The following is a 13650-nucleotide window of genomic DNA, read 5'->3' as shown; positions in this document are numbered from 1 at the left end:
TGAACCCAGACTCAGTTGGCTGAGATGGTGGGTGAAGGGACCTTGTAGCGGAGCAGGGGTTCTTAGCCTGGGACCCAGCGCCCCCAGGGGAGGGACATGTGAACCACTGAAATCACAGGCAGCTCTATGCACAGACTTTTGCTCTAGGAAGAAGTTCCATATCTTTCATCAGGTGCTCAAAAAGGTAAGTCCTACCAGGCACAGTGGCTCACACCTGTAACCCTGGGGCTTTGGGAGGCTGAGGTGGGAGGATCGCTTGAGCCCTGGAGTTCAAGATTAGTCTGGACAACATACTGAGACCTCATCTCTAAAAAATTTTTAAAAATTAGTCAGGTATAGAGGTGCATATCTGTAGTCCCAGCTACTGAGGCTGATGTGAGATGATCCCTTGAGCCCATGAGTTTGAGATTACGGTGAGCTGTGATCATGCCACTGCCGCTGCACTCCAGTTTTGGTGACAGTGAGATCCTGTTTAAAAAAACAAAAGAGGTAAGTCCTACTGCTGGGCTCACCTAAACTCCCATTTTACAGATTAGAAAGCGGAGGCCCAGAGAGCACATGCCCAATGTCACGTGATAAGCTGGTGGTAGCACTTGGGTCTTTACTTCTGCTCAAAGACTCTCTGCTCTGCCAGACACCACACAGTTGGGAGCTCACAGAGGCCAGGCAGGTTACCGTAGGGGAGCAACCAGGTTCTCCAAGGAGGGGCCAGGGAGACAGGGGAATGTGCAATGATCTGCCAGGGTAAGCCCAGTGGTGCCAGACCCTCAGGGGAAAACTTAGACTTTTAAAAAATGGGAAATTTGCCAATTAAAAAATGCTGATTCATAGCTTGCAGAGAGTAGAGTTTGAGACTTTTGTTTTTTGCCTCACTGAGTTCCTCCTCCTCTCTTCTGCAGGCAAGGGAAGCTCCAATGTGGCCACACGAATCCAGATTCTCCCTCTGGCCCCCTTGCCCTGAAGCCAGAAGAGGGCTGCAGTGCAGAGCTGGTGCCCAGAAACCCATGCCAGTTGTCCGTAGTGCCCCAGAGCAGGTTTGCAGCGCTCTGACTGTGGGGCTTCTGCTTTCAGTTGTCAGTCCTGATTGAGATGCTCTGTCTAGAGTGACTGCAATTCCTCGGCTTTCCTGAGCCCTGCTATTTCCCAGGCTGGAGGCAGAAGTGACAGGTTCATGGTGTGCTGGTCCCTGCAGGGTGCCCTGACCTTCCCTCTGGGCTTGGCATGATCCTGCAGCATCCTCCAGAGAGGGCGAGAGGGAGCGAGAGGAGACCAGAGTGGGAGAGACGGACAAAGAGAGAGACAGCCACAGAGAGAGAGAAAACAAGAAGAGAGTGACAAGGAGGCAGATGTAGAGGGAGAAAAGGGAAGGGAGGCAAGGGAGCAGAGAGGAAGAGGGAGAGAGGAGGAGAGAAAGAAAGAGGGAGGATGAGGATCAGATCGATATAGAGAAAGAGTGGGAGGATCAGAGAGAGAGAGATAGGAAATGGGGCTGCCTGAAGAGATAGAGAGACACAGAGAGACGGAGAACAAGACTGAGGCAGAGAGAGCCAGAGACAGAGCGACAGAGAGAAGGAAAAAGACCAAGAGGAGAGGAGGTGAGAGGCCAGAGGAGGAGAGAAGGCAGAGAGCACACAGCTCCAGGTCTGGGCGTTGCCCTTGACGGGTGGGATGTGGGAGGGGGTGGGGGGTGTCTCTGTGGTTCTCAGGCTCTGAGGGGTGAGAATCAGCACCCTCCCAGACGATTTGCTCTTTGCTGTGATGCCCAGGCCATGCCCACCTGCATCTGAAGCCCAGGTGAAGCCAGAGCTACCCCTGAGCTGGGTCCACAATGCAGACTTCCAGAACTCACCTGTTCTAGACCATGCTCTGAAAGGCAGAAGCGGGGCTTATGCTGATATCCAGGGAGGCGCTGCAGACGGGAGACCCCACCTGCCCATCAAAGGAGTTTACATTTATTTGGGAACAGGTGAGACACAATTTTTCAAATTCTTAAAATTAAAAAAAAATGTTATTGGTTTTTAGGGTAACAGCACAGGAGGGGATCAAGTGAAACATAAAGTTCTCCTCCCCTACAATACCCTCAAGTACAGTCTAGGGGATTTAAAATACCGGGGGTACCCCTATCCTTCCCTTCCCTGTGTGAGATGAGATTGGGGCTATTGGTTGACATCACGCCATGGTGGCATCTCTTAGGAACATGAGAAATGCCAGGTCCTTAATGACACAGCTTTTCACAAGTACCCATGTGTGTAAGTACACACACACACACACACACACAATTTATGCTTCAGGTGCAGCCCCTAGTGTATCCAGGGGCTCAACTAAGTCACCTTTCATTGCAACCGGGGGTAGCAGCCAACTAGGGAGGCTGGATCACGTATCAGGCACTGGTGTGCTGCTCATAACTATGGCCTTTGGGACACTTCACTGTCTTGTTCTCAGCGACTCAGGTGGGGGCATTTCAGGCACAAGAGAAAGACAAACAAAACTTGGCCAGCAGGGGAGATGCCTGAGGGGAAAGATGAGCAGATAGGCCGGGCTCATTCTTTTGTTTATTCAATGAGTGAGTCCTTCTTCTAGCATTTACAGTGAGTGGTGTTTATCTTGTATGCATTTAATCGACAGGCACGTAATGATTCACACTCAAGATGTTTTTAATAAAAAATACTGTGCAAGTACAGTTGAATATGCACTTTCTTGCATACTACACATTATATATCCATGACACATTTATACGTGCATATTACTGTAAAGAGTTGTATATATCGTACTATGATACTGTGTATCCTGACTTGCTGAGCAACTTAAAGGCCCAAGGATAATTTTTTTTTTTTTTTTTTGGGAGATGGAGTCTCACTCTGTCACCCAGGCTGGAGTGCAGTGGCACAATCTCAGCTCACTGCAACCTCCACCTCCCAAGTTCAAGCGATTCTCCTGCCTCAGCCTCTCGAGTAGCTGGGACTACAGGCACGTGCCATGACACCCGGCTAATTTTTGTATTTTTGATAGAGATGGGGTTTTGCCATGTTGGCCAGGCTGGTCTCGAACTCCTGGCTTCCAGTGATCTGCCAGCCTCGGCCTCCGAAAGTGCTGAGATTACTGGTGTGAGCCACTGTGCCCAGCCCCAGGGTAACCCAGTTCTATTTTTTTTTTTTTTTTTTTTTGAGACTGAGTCTGGCTCTGTCACCCAGGCTGGAGTGCAGTGGCCAGATCTCAGCTCACTGCAAGCTCCGCCTCCCGGGTTCACGCCATTCTCCTGCCTCAGCCTCCCGAGTAGCTGGGACCACAGGCGCCCGCCACTTCGCCCGGCTAGTTTTTTTTTTTTTTTTGTATTTTTTAGTAGAGACGGAGTTTCGCCGTGTTAGCCAGGATGGTCTCGATCTCCTGACCTCGTGATCCGCCCGTCTCGGCCTCCCAAAGTGCTGGGATTACAGGCTTGAGCCACCGCGCCCGGCCTAACCCAGTTCTATTAATAGCACTAGCCCCACCCTCTGGGGGAGGGTTCTGGGTGGCTTACGTCATTCATAGAGGTCCCAGTCCCCACACCAGTGAGTGGTTTAGGCATCAAAGTGTGCTGTGCCATTGGCACAGTCATCTACTGCAGCCTAACAAACAACTTCAAAACTTAAAATCGCAGCATTTATTTTGCTCAACACATCTGTAATTGGGGAGGAAACAGTGAGGACAACTTGTCTCTGCCATGTGGTGTCAGTTGGGCAAAGTTGACTGGGACTAAAAGGCCCGTTTCCAAGAGGGCTCACGCACATGGCTGGCAAGTTGTGCCAGCTGTAGACTGGTCATTCAGCCTAGGCTGGGGGCCAGGGGACTCCTGCTTGGCTGGGTCCCAAGAGACAAGAAGTAGAAGCTGACGATTTTTTATGGTCTGGGCCCTAAGAAACTGGCAGTGTCACTTTTGTCCTAGTCTATTGGTCAAGCAGGAGCTTGACCCACCTAGCTCAGATTCAAGGGAGGGTATAGACTTCACCTCTCAAAGGGAGAGGTATAATTTAAGAGCAACATTGTTAAAACTGTCATAGCCAAGAGAACATGGGAAGTCTATTGGGGGATTTCTGGGAAAGGTTTCTTTGCTCTCAAAAAGAGACATAAGCATAACAGAATAACAATTGAGAGTCCAACATAAGAAATGAGACAATCTCAAGAAAAACAAGAAGATCATACACTTGACCCTTCATGATTATGTTCCTAATTTCATAAAATTCAGGGAAAGGAGAAGACCATTAAAGTATCTTCTACAATTGTTACAATTGGGATAATAATAAAGCATAACTAAATTACATATAATTGTGTGACTTTAAAAATCCTGTAGGATTTCAATATTTGATGGGAAAACTCAATATTGTCAAGATGTCAATCCTTCCCAAATTAAAGCATATATTCAGTGTAATCCCACTGCGATTGGAAATTACAAGCAGACTCACTCCTCTGGAAGAGTTCATCTGGAAGAGTCAACGTGAAAAATTAACCAAGAAAAATTTGAGAGAAGAGATGTTCTTACAGGATGCAAAAGCACATAAAAAGCGTTGTATGGTAGCACAGGTAACAAGAAATTGGAAACAACTTGAATGTCAACAGGGAAATAGGTAAATAAATTAGAGTGGAGGCCAGTGTGGAGGTGCACACTTGTAATCCCAACACTTTGGGAGGCTGAGGCAGGAGGATCTCTTAAGCCCGGGAGTTTGAGACCACCCTGGGCAGTATAGTGAGACCCTGTCTCTATTTTTTTTTTAAAAATTAGCTGAGTGTGGTGGTGTGCACCTGTAGTCCAGCTATTTGGGCTGAGGTGGGAGGATCTTTTGTGCCCAGGCATTTGAGGTTGTAGTGAGCTATGATCACACCATTGCACTCCAGTCTAGGCAACAGAGCTCTTGCTCTCGCTCTGTCTCAAAAAATATAAATAAATAAGTAAATTAGAGCAGTAGATCTCAAACTTGAGCATACATCAGGATCACCCAGAGTGCCACTAAAATACGATGGCCAGACCCATTCTCAGTGCTTCTGAGTCAACAGGTTGGTAGGCATTCATTCAAGTGTTTGTAGCAAGTAAGTTCCCAGATGATGGTGATGCTGATGGTCCAGACCACACTTGAGAACCACTGAATTACAGAATGTTCTAAAACTGATAGAAACACAAGGGGGGTAAGCTGCAAAATAACATCAGTTTTCAAAAAAAAAAAAAAGACTCTAGAACTAAAATGAAACCAACATATATATATATATAAAATTTAACTTAAAAACATGTCTGAAAAGAAGAAAGTACACAAAAGGAAGAGATGGTTATTCCTCTTCCCCTGAGCATTGCTAGGTCTGCATGTGATACCCAGAGCTGCTCGCCACCTTTATATTGACCTCAGGTTGAAGCCAATGGCAAGAGGTGTGGAGCTGTAAGACTCATAGGAAAGCAAAACTGGATGGATACATGAGCCTGGAATGTCCCTGGGGAGATTCTTATATGAATTCATAAATCCTCTTATGATTTAAGCCATTTTATTGGGGTTTTCCCAATAGTAATAGTCAAAACCATCTAACTCATGCAGTAATGATTATGATTGTTTGTAAAGATCAAATAAGGTCATATAAGTGAATGCTCTTTGGGGACCTTGACACATAGTAAGGTTCTCACATCCGGTCACCATTTTCTATACTTATTCTGCAAAAACCTTCAGAGCTGGGCCATATGGGGACATTATGTGGAAGCTGGCAGATGCTCTGACCTCCAGGAGCTCAGGGAATACAAGGGGAGCCAGGACAAGCAAAAAGAGGAATTTAATGGCTCATGAACCTGGGATATCTAGGGCTGGACTGGCCTCAGGTGTCACAGTCCCTGCTACTCAAATTATGGCAATCAGCCTTTTTCAATGTGTCTCAGGGCTCCTCTTTGTGAGCCAGTTTTATTCTTTCCTGCTGTGTAGAGTTTCCTCCATGCAGCAGGAGAAGAACATGGATTTCACAACCATAAACTTACGTCATAGTGTCTGAGCAAGCCAAGAGGAAAGACAAGGCTCCTTTTTCTCTGCCTTTGTTTACAAAATCCCAGGGAAGAAGGCTGATTGGCCTAGCTTTGTCAGGTGCCCTTATCTGTGCCAATCACTGTGGTCAGAGGGATGGGATACCATGCTTGACCAAACAAATGTGTGATACGTGGTTGTTTACATACATCATTTATGATAGCTAGATATAGATATCTGCAGAACAATATTATCACAAATTCAGAGGCAGGCGATGCGCATATGTATTATCTCAGTTTCTGTGGGTCAAGAATCTTGGAATGGCTGAGCTGGGCCCTCTGCAAGCCTGCAATCGAGGTGTGGGTCAGGACTGGGTCCTCATCTGGAAACTTGACTGAGGAAGGATCTACTTCCAAGCTCATGCAACTCTTGGCAGAATTCAGTTCCTTGCATTTACAGGACTGAGGGCTCATTTTCCTGCTGGCTGTTAGCTGCCCTCAGTTTTACAGGCCACTCTCAGTTGGACCTGAAATGGCCACCTGCTTTATCAAAGCCAGCAAGAGTGTGAAACACTCCAGCAAGACAGGTGCTACAATCTTATCTATTTAATTATGTAACCAGGTACACAGAATCACCTGCATCCCATACCTTTGCTGTATTCTATTCATTAGCAGCAAGTTCCAGGTCCTGCCAAACAAAAAGGAGAAAAGGTTACACAAGGGCAAGAATACCAGAAAGTGGGATCATCTATTTTTTTATATCTAATATTCATAGTATTTGTTGTCCATCTGCTTTGTGCTAATTATCCCCTTTAATGCTCACAACTCACTCTGAGATAGATGTTATTTTCCACATTTTACAGATAAGAAAACCGAGTCTCAAAGAAGTGAGGCGATCTACCAAAGATCACATATGTAATTACTGGCAAAGATGGATTTCAATCTAAGTCTATCTAACTGCAACACATCTCCTCTTTTCCTTATATCAAGATGCTAATGAGGCCAGGTGCAGTGGCTCATGCCTGTAATCCCAGCACTTTGGGAGGCCAAGGCGGGTGGATCACTTGAGGCCAGGAGTTCGAGACCAGCCTGGCCAACATTGTGAACCCCGTCTCTAATAAAAATACAAAAAATAGCTGGGAGTGATGGTATGCACCTGTCATCCCAGCTACTTGGGAGGCTGAGGCAGGAGAATTGCTTGAATCCAGGAAGTGGAGGTTGCAGTGAGCCTAGATCATGCCACTGCACTCTAGCCTGGATGACCGAGTGAGACTCCATCTCAAAAAAAAAAAAAAAAAAAAAAAAAAAAAAAAAAAAAAAAAAAGCTAATGAATAAAGCATCCTGGATGTTGTTTAGTGAAGCCAACTATCTCTGGGCTTGGACACAACGGCATGTCTTTCCTCACTTTGGTGAGGTGAGACTCTGGGTCCTTCCCCAGTCACACATGTGCCATTGAGTCCAAGTAAATAGCTATCAGTTATATCCTTCCCCTGAGCCTGTATTTTTCTTTCCTTTGCTCCCATTTGGGTAGTCCACTCTGTACTCACTGCCATCCTGTTGGCATGGGGCTGTCCACGAAATACAGGTATACTACCACCTTCCTGGCTTCTGTTTCTCAATGCCCAAGCCCCTAGAAAAATTCAGATTTGTGAGCAAAGACACAATATCTTGGAGAAGCAGAGGAAGGAGGGGATTCTCCTTTCTCCAACACCCTTGGAATAGAGAAAAATTCTCCCAGGCTGGGGAGAGAAGAAAGGGGTGACAGAATGATTGGGTGTTATTGCCTTAATTTACAGACTGAGATTCACAAATCCTCAACTTTAAGGTGTGTTTCCAACCCACACCCCCTTCTCTGAGCCCTTCCTATCCCTCTACAACGGGTTGTATATTTGTCAGGATGTCAGTCTGGTTGCTGCATGAAAAGACCCAAAAGAATAGGGCTTAAACACAAGTTTATTTTTCTTACATAAAAATCTGGGTGGATGGCCTAGTGCTGGAATGGTGGCCCCATAATTATCAGGGACCCAGACTCTTTCTGTCTTGTTGCTCTGCCTTTGTTAACATGCAACTTCAATTTAATCTGCATGTCAGGGGGCAGGAAGAGAAAAGTGCTTCCTTCCTGGAGCCTGACTTAGGAAGTTGTGTACTCCACTTCCAGTCATTGGCCAGAATTTGATCATGTGACCACATGTTAGCGGCAAAGGAGTTTGGGAAATGTAGTTTTATATTGAGAGGCTACATGCCCCTTTATTCTACAAATAGTTATGAAGGGTAGAATAGGTAGAGTGGGACAATTAGCAGTCTCTACCAGTGGTCCTATGTGGTCCAGCCCTGTGGCCTTAGCTCTGATTCTTTGTTTAGGAGAGTTTCTGGCCTTAGCTCTGATTCTTTGTTTAGGAGAGTTTCAGGCATAAAATCTTTTAATACGGTGGCTTTGCATCTGTTGGTGCCTTCAGGAAACAAGAAAAGAGTGGACAGGGGCCAAAAGCCACGTCCAAGTGTATCAGCAAGCAAGGAAAGGAGGGTCAGCATGGGGGTCCTGCTAGGTGTTCTGCACCCAAAGCAAGTTCCAAGGGTGACAGCCTTGTCCACTCTTACTGCCTGCCATCCTGATTGGCTGTGCTGTGCCTAGACACTTCACTCTGGTTATCTCCTTCTCCAACTCAAAGAACAACTTTCCAACTTTTTTTTTTTGGTGTGTAAGGTGAGACGGGGTGTCTAGGCTGAGGAAAAAATTATCTAGGTAGGATCTGGGCCTTCTACTCTTACAGCCCCTGCTCAAAAAAGGGAAGAATGCAGCAGGTGGTAGATTTAGGTCCTATAAGTCCTGCATCAGAATTAATTCCCAAGCCCCTCAGTATGTCTGTTGTCTTAATTCACACGCCTGCCACCCACATTCACAGCCTGCATGTCGCTGACCTGGGTCAGTCCCAGAAAAGCCTCATAAGTGTTCATAAAGGGTATCTCTGCTTGCTAACCTCCATCTCATTCTCCCAGTGTATCCAAAGTGAATGCATGCATTCATTCTTTCACTCATTCATTCAACAAGTAATGATCAATCTTGCAATGTGCCCAGCTCATCCCTTGGCAGATGGGGTCTCTGCCCTTTGGAACTGGGGAGACTGGCCAAAAGGCACAAAGAAGTACACCATCATGGGTGCCTGTAATCCCAGCTACTTGGGAGGCTGAGACAAGGAGAATCTCTTGAACCAAGGAGGCAGAGGTTGCAGTGAGCTGAGATCACGCCACTGCACTCCAGCCTGGGTGGCAGAGTGAGACTTTGTCTCAAAAAAACAAAAACAAAAACAAGAACAAAAAACCACACACACAAACAAACAAACAAAAAAGAAGTATAGCAACACAAACTTGATTACTGCTATGGAGAAAAAGTACAGAGTACAAAAAAGGCATGTGTAGCAGTGAAAAAAATGGAATGGGATAGGGTGTGTAGAACATTCTAGGCATCAGGCACAGCCTATGCAAAGGCCCTGGGGCAAAACTGAGTGTGACAATTCCTAGAATTAAATGAAGCCCTGAGGTTGGTATCCCCAACAGCGAGGAAGGGAGTGGAGAATGCTGTTCCTGATCCTGTCACCCCTACTGCTTAAAACTCTTCAATGACTCATTGCCACTAGCTTTAGTATAGGATCCACATTTGCCCTTGGTTAGGTCCTTGCCTTCCCCTCTGGCCTCACCACTCCTGATCTGGATGTTCTGTTGCCTCCCAGACACTGGTCCCTCCATCCCCAATCCTTTGCCTGAGCAACTCCTACCGGTCCATCAGGACTCAGCCTAGACATCATGGTCTCTAGAAAGCTGGAATGGATATTCTCCTGTTTGCCTCTTCAAATCCAAGCGCTCTCTGTAGGTTTTGCCAGGAGGGAGGGAAGTGAGGTCAGGGGCCTGCTCTGCAGTTAGCTGTGTGGCTGTGGGTAAGTTACTCAACTTCTCTGTACTTCAGTTTCTTCATGAGGTAAAATGGAGATAATAACTGCACTGACCTCATAGGATTATTGTGAAGGTTAAATGAATTAATAATATATGTAAAGTGCCTAGAGCTGTGCCTGGCACATAGAAGTGCCTTGTGTTTGCTGTTATTGGTCTTTAGTCTTCTCCTGTCCTGGACTGGGTACTATATCATTGGTTTCAGTCTTGCCTCTCCTCACAGGGCTAGGGAACTTTAGGGAGTGCCTAGGTCTCCCTGCACTCCTGCCTCCTACTACTTTGCCCAGTGGAAGTCATATGGTAACTGCCTAACCAGTTGGATTTGCTCTAAGAAGAATGAATTTCTGGCCATCTCCCATATGGAAGTAAACATGAACTCTGGCCTCTTCTCCCAGTTGGGGGACAAGGGGTTCTGATCTCTGAGATCTCTCTCCACACCCTGACTCGCAATACCACCCCGCACCCCAGCCTCCTGCCAGCTGGCAGCAGGGCACATCCCAATGGCCCTGGAATGGAAGAGTGAGGGGCACTGGTGGTGAAGGCAGGGTGGGTGGTGAGGACGGTGGTCTTGTGAACACCTGTGGACAGGGGGATCTTCACATTCACAAGGAAACTGATGACCCAGGTGGGTCCAGTGGGAAGTGGCCAGGGTGGACAAGGCCTTCAAATCTGAGAAACGAAGTAGTTGGGGGTGCCACACCCAGGGAAGAGAGGAGGAGTCTTTCCATGCTGAAGGGGGACCTGGGGAGGAGAGAAGACCCTGTCTGAGTAGCCCAGGAGGCAGAGAAATGCATGCACTGCAGGTTCTGTGTCTGGACTGATAACAACCATTGTTCCTAATGACCTTTGTTCCTGAGCAATGTGTCCAAGGCGTGACACTGCTGTGTGCCACAGCCCCACGCTGACAGTGATTGCAGCACACACCGCAGTATGCTAGTGCTAACCGTCCCGACAGTGCCCTCCCTTGGTCATCTTAGTCTTCTGCATCCTTAGTTCCTCATACAGAATTGGGGTTGGGGAACAGCCAGTTCCTGTTTGCTGGTTGAAGGAAGGAATGAACCCATATGGTAGGGGCAGGGCAGAAGAGGCAGAGAAATCAGATAGAGCTGGGTTCAAAGTTCTGCTCCTCATCTCCTAGCTCTGTGGTGCTGGGCAAGTCGCTCAGCTTCTCTGAGCCTCAGTAGTCTTGTCTGTGAAATAGGATACCCAGTACTTACTTCTCTGCGTTGCTGTCAGGTTCTGTGTAAACAAAGGGTGGCACAGTGATTGGTGCCTGCCTAAAGGCTCAGGAAACAAAGCAAGAACTTTCTTCCAAGTCTCTGCTTGTCCCTGAATCTGTGTGTAGTGCGACTCACCCTTTCAGGACCCCATCTTTCTGGCATCTTTGAGTCCTCTGCTGCTCCCAAACTTCAAGCCTCAGCCTGTCCCACAAGGGAACAGACACAGGGTACAGAGAGCTGCCCACCTTCACCTTGAGGGAGCCTGGAGGTCACCTCTTTTGTCCAGCCCTCCCTCTGGGGGTCCTTGCCTCTCTACCCCATCCTTCATCTCAGCCAGCCCAAAGGGACATCCCAGAGAACAACGCAAGCTGGAAGATGCTGGAATTGGTGGGAAAAAAGGCCCACGACGGTGAGGAATGAGTTCCTGAGGCCTGGGTGCCCCACACCCCCTGGGCCTGTCTGCTCCCTGCAGAAGGGTCCCTGGTACCTTCTATTTTCCCAGCCAGGAGGCCGCCGGTTCCCACATTACCACATGAATGGGGCACAAGCCCCCCTGTCCACTCGAGCAAACAATTTGGCTAGCAAATTGACATAATTACAAGAGACAGAGAGGGAAGAAAAACGCCCCCCACCCCCTTGGCTCCCCAGCGGGCGACTCCCGCCGAGTTCCTCTGGGCTTTGTGGGCCGGGCGCTCAGGGCTGATTAGAAACCTTGTGGCCTTTTCAAGAGCCCTAAGTGATTGGTCCCTTAATCTGATTACAATTTACAGAGCCCCTCCAACCACCTCTGAAGGGCTGTTCTCAAGCGCCCCGCTAGACGATGTGCAAGTACACACACACACACACACACACACACACACACCAAGCACCCACTTGGGCCTGCTGGGCGGGGGCTCTGCCACTTTCGTCCTCATGCCTCACTCCCTCAGTCAGGCATATCAGGTCCCATTCCCTGTGCCCCAAACCTCAGACACACAAAGGGCCTGACACTGCCCCTAATACATGGGGTTGCCCATCTTTAGAGGGTCTCACACAGATACAATGCCCAGGCCAGGGGCTTATGTGCACACACACTCCTGTGAGTGCACCTTCTTCTCATCTCCCATCCCTTCTCAGGGCGGCTGCCCTGAGCATCCAGGGTTAGGCTGCCCGACCCCATCAAGGGCAGCCTCTCTCCCCAGCAGCGGTATTTCTGGGGCTCCTTGGGCTGCAGCTCCCACGGGATTAGGCCCAGCAGGCTGCCTGGACACCGTTCAGGCACAGGCTGCCCAGGGACAGGACTTGGGCTGCTCCCAGCTTGGGAACTCAGCTCACAGGGACTTTAGTCAATGGCCTCAGCCATCCACATCCAATTTGTATCTCTTAATCCCTGGGGCTGAGCCACAATGGCTCCTTTTCCTGTACTTGCTGGGGCTCTCATAGGCCCCAGCCTGGCCTCCCACCCCAAATAGAGCTCCCACTGGGCAGCAGCTCAGGATAGGAGTGGGGTGGGGGGAAAAGTAGGGGCCAAGGCAGAAGTGGACTGAAGTGGGGGCTCTGCCCTTGTTAACTGTTCCACCCTAGAAGATGCAAGTTGGGCGTGTGTATGAGAATAGGGAACATGTGTACGGCCTTCCGGAGTGACCCCCAGTCTGCTGTAACCCCATCTTTTGTGCTTCCCAGTCTGGAGGCCCTGGGAAGGGTATTGTCTACTTAGGAACCCCATCCTTTTGTCAGGTCATCCTAAATACCTGGAGCCTGGAGTCAGAGAGCAGGGAACACGGAGCCCAGGTTCAGACACTGGAATCAGAAGGATCTGTGACCTTGACTGAGTAACTTATCTGATCTAGGCTTCAGTTTCCCCACGTGTAAGATGGGAATGCTGCAGCCTCTCTCTCTCTCAGGGTTGCTGGGAGGCTAAATGAGCTGAGGCACATAAGACCCTCAGCACGGTGCCCAGCGCAGTCAGTGCTCCATGCCAGGTTGTGTCATTGTTCACAAGTCAAGAACAAAGAGGGGACTTGAAGTACAACCATCAAACACACGGATGGGGCAGTCTGTGTGCACCCCCTGTATCCCTGTGGAGAGAAACTTGGGCTCTGCAGGGCTAAGGAACTTCACTTTACAGTTGGGTTTTCCAGGAGGACATTCTCAGTTGCCCACGTTTGTCATATCTAGCTGATTATGTGACCTAGGGCTGGTTTTGGAAAGAGGGGCCTCAACCCAGATCTCTGCCAGGGAGGTGAGGCAGGAGAATAGGGTCTGAAAGCAGGGAACTTAAGGCCAACGCATGCTGACTGGATATCAGAGGCTACTGACTTTTCAACCCCTCCTTTGTCTGTGTGGCAGTTGAAAAATGAAAGTACCACTGATTGGTCCCCTCCCACAACCAATCAGACTGGTCATGGGCCTACTCTTCCCCTCTGGCAACCAATCAGACTGGCCGCAGGCCACTACTTCATTTGCATAGAGTGAACCAATGGGAAACTTCTAGAGGGTATTTAAACCTCAGAAAATTCTGTAACCCATGCTCTTGAACC

General features: G+C 48.4%; 1 protein-coding gene and 1 long non-coding RNA gene across 8 annotated transcripts in view; one reads left to right on the top strand and one right to left on the bottom strand.

Moving 5' to 3' along the window:
- LOC105488330 (uncharacterized) overlaps positions 1-13650 on the top strand; it is a 95950-nt gene that overhangs the window by 48142 nt on the left and 34158 nt on the right. For 2 of the 5 annotated variants that reach the window (XM_071100700.1, XM_071100692.1), the window contains 2 exons: positions 900-1034; positions 1859-1966. The exons of the other annotated variants lie outside the window; for them this stretch is intronic. The gene's annotated coding sequence lies outside the window, so the exon portion shown is untranslated. The remainder of the gene's footprint in view (positions 1-899; positions 1035-1858; positions 1967-13650) is intronic. 5 annotated transcript variants of the gene reach the window in all.
- On the bottom strand, positions 256-13386 carry LOC105488328 (uncharacterized). Of its 3 annotated transcripts, XR_011626160.1 has the most exons (6): positions 12862-13386; positions 7514-7596; positions 6615-6653; positions 4960-5137; positions 1850-1929; positions 256-468 (listed from the first exon to the last, which is right to left on the bottom strand). It is a non-coding gene; the product is annotated as an uncharacterized lncRNA (long non-coding RNA). The 3 variants fall into 3 exon arrangements; XR_011626161.1 differs by lacking the exon at positions 4960-5137; XR_011626162.1 differs by lacking the exons at positions 4960-5137; positions 7514-7596.

The sequence above is a fragment of the Macaca nemestrina genome, chromosome 7 (assembly GCF_043159975.1).
Source record: "Macaca nemestrina isolate mMacNem1 chromosome 7, mMacNem.hap1, whole genome shotgun sequence".
Classification (NCBI taxonomy): Eukaryota; Metazoa; Chordata; class Mammalia; order Primates; family Cercopithecidae; genus Macaca; species Macaca nemestrina.
The sequence above is the reverse complement of the archived record's forward strand: the minus strand, read 5'-3'. Positions and strand labels throughout refer to the sequence as shown.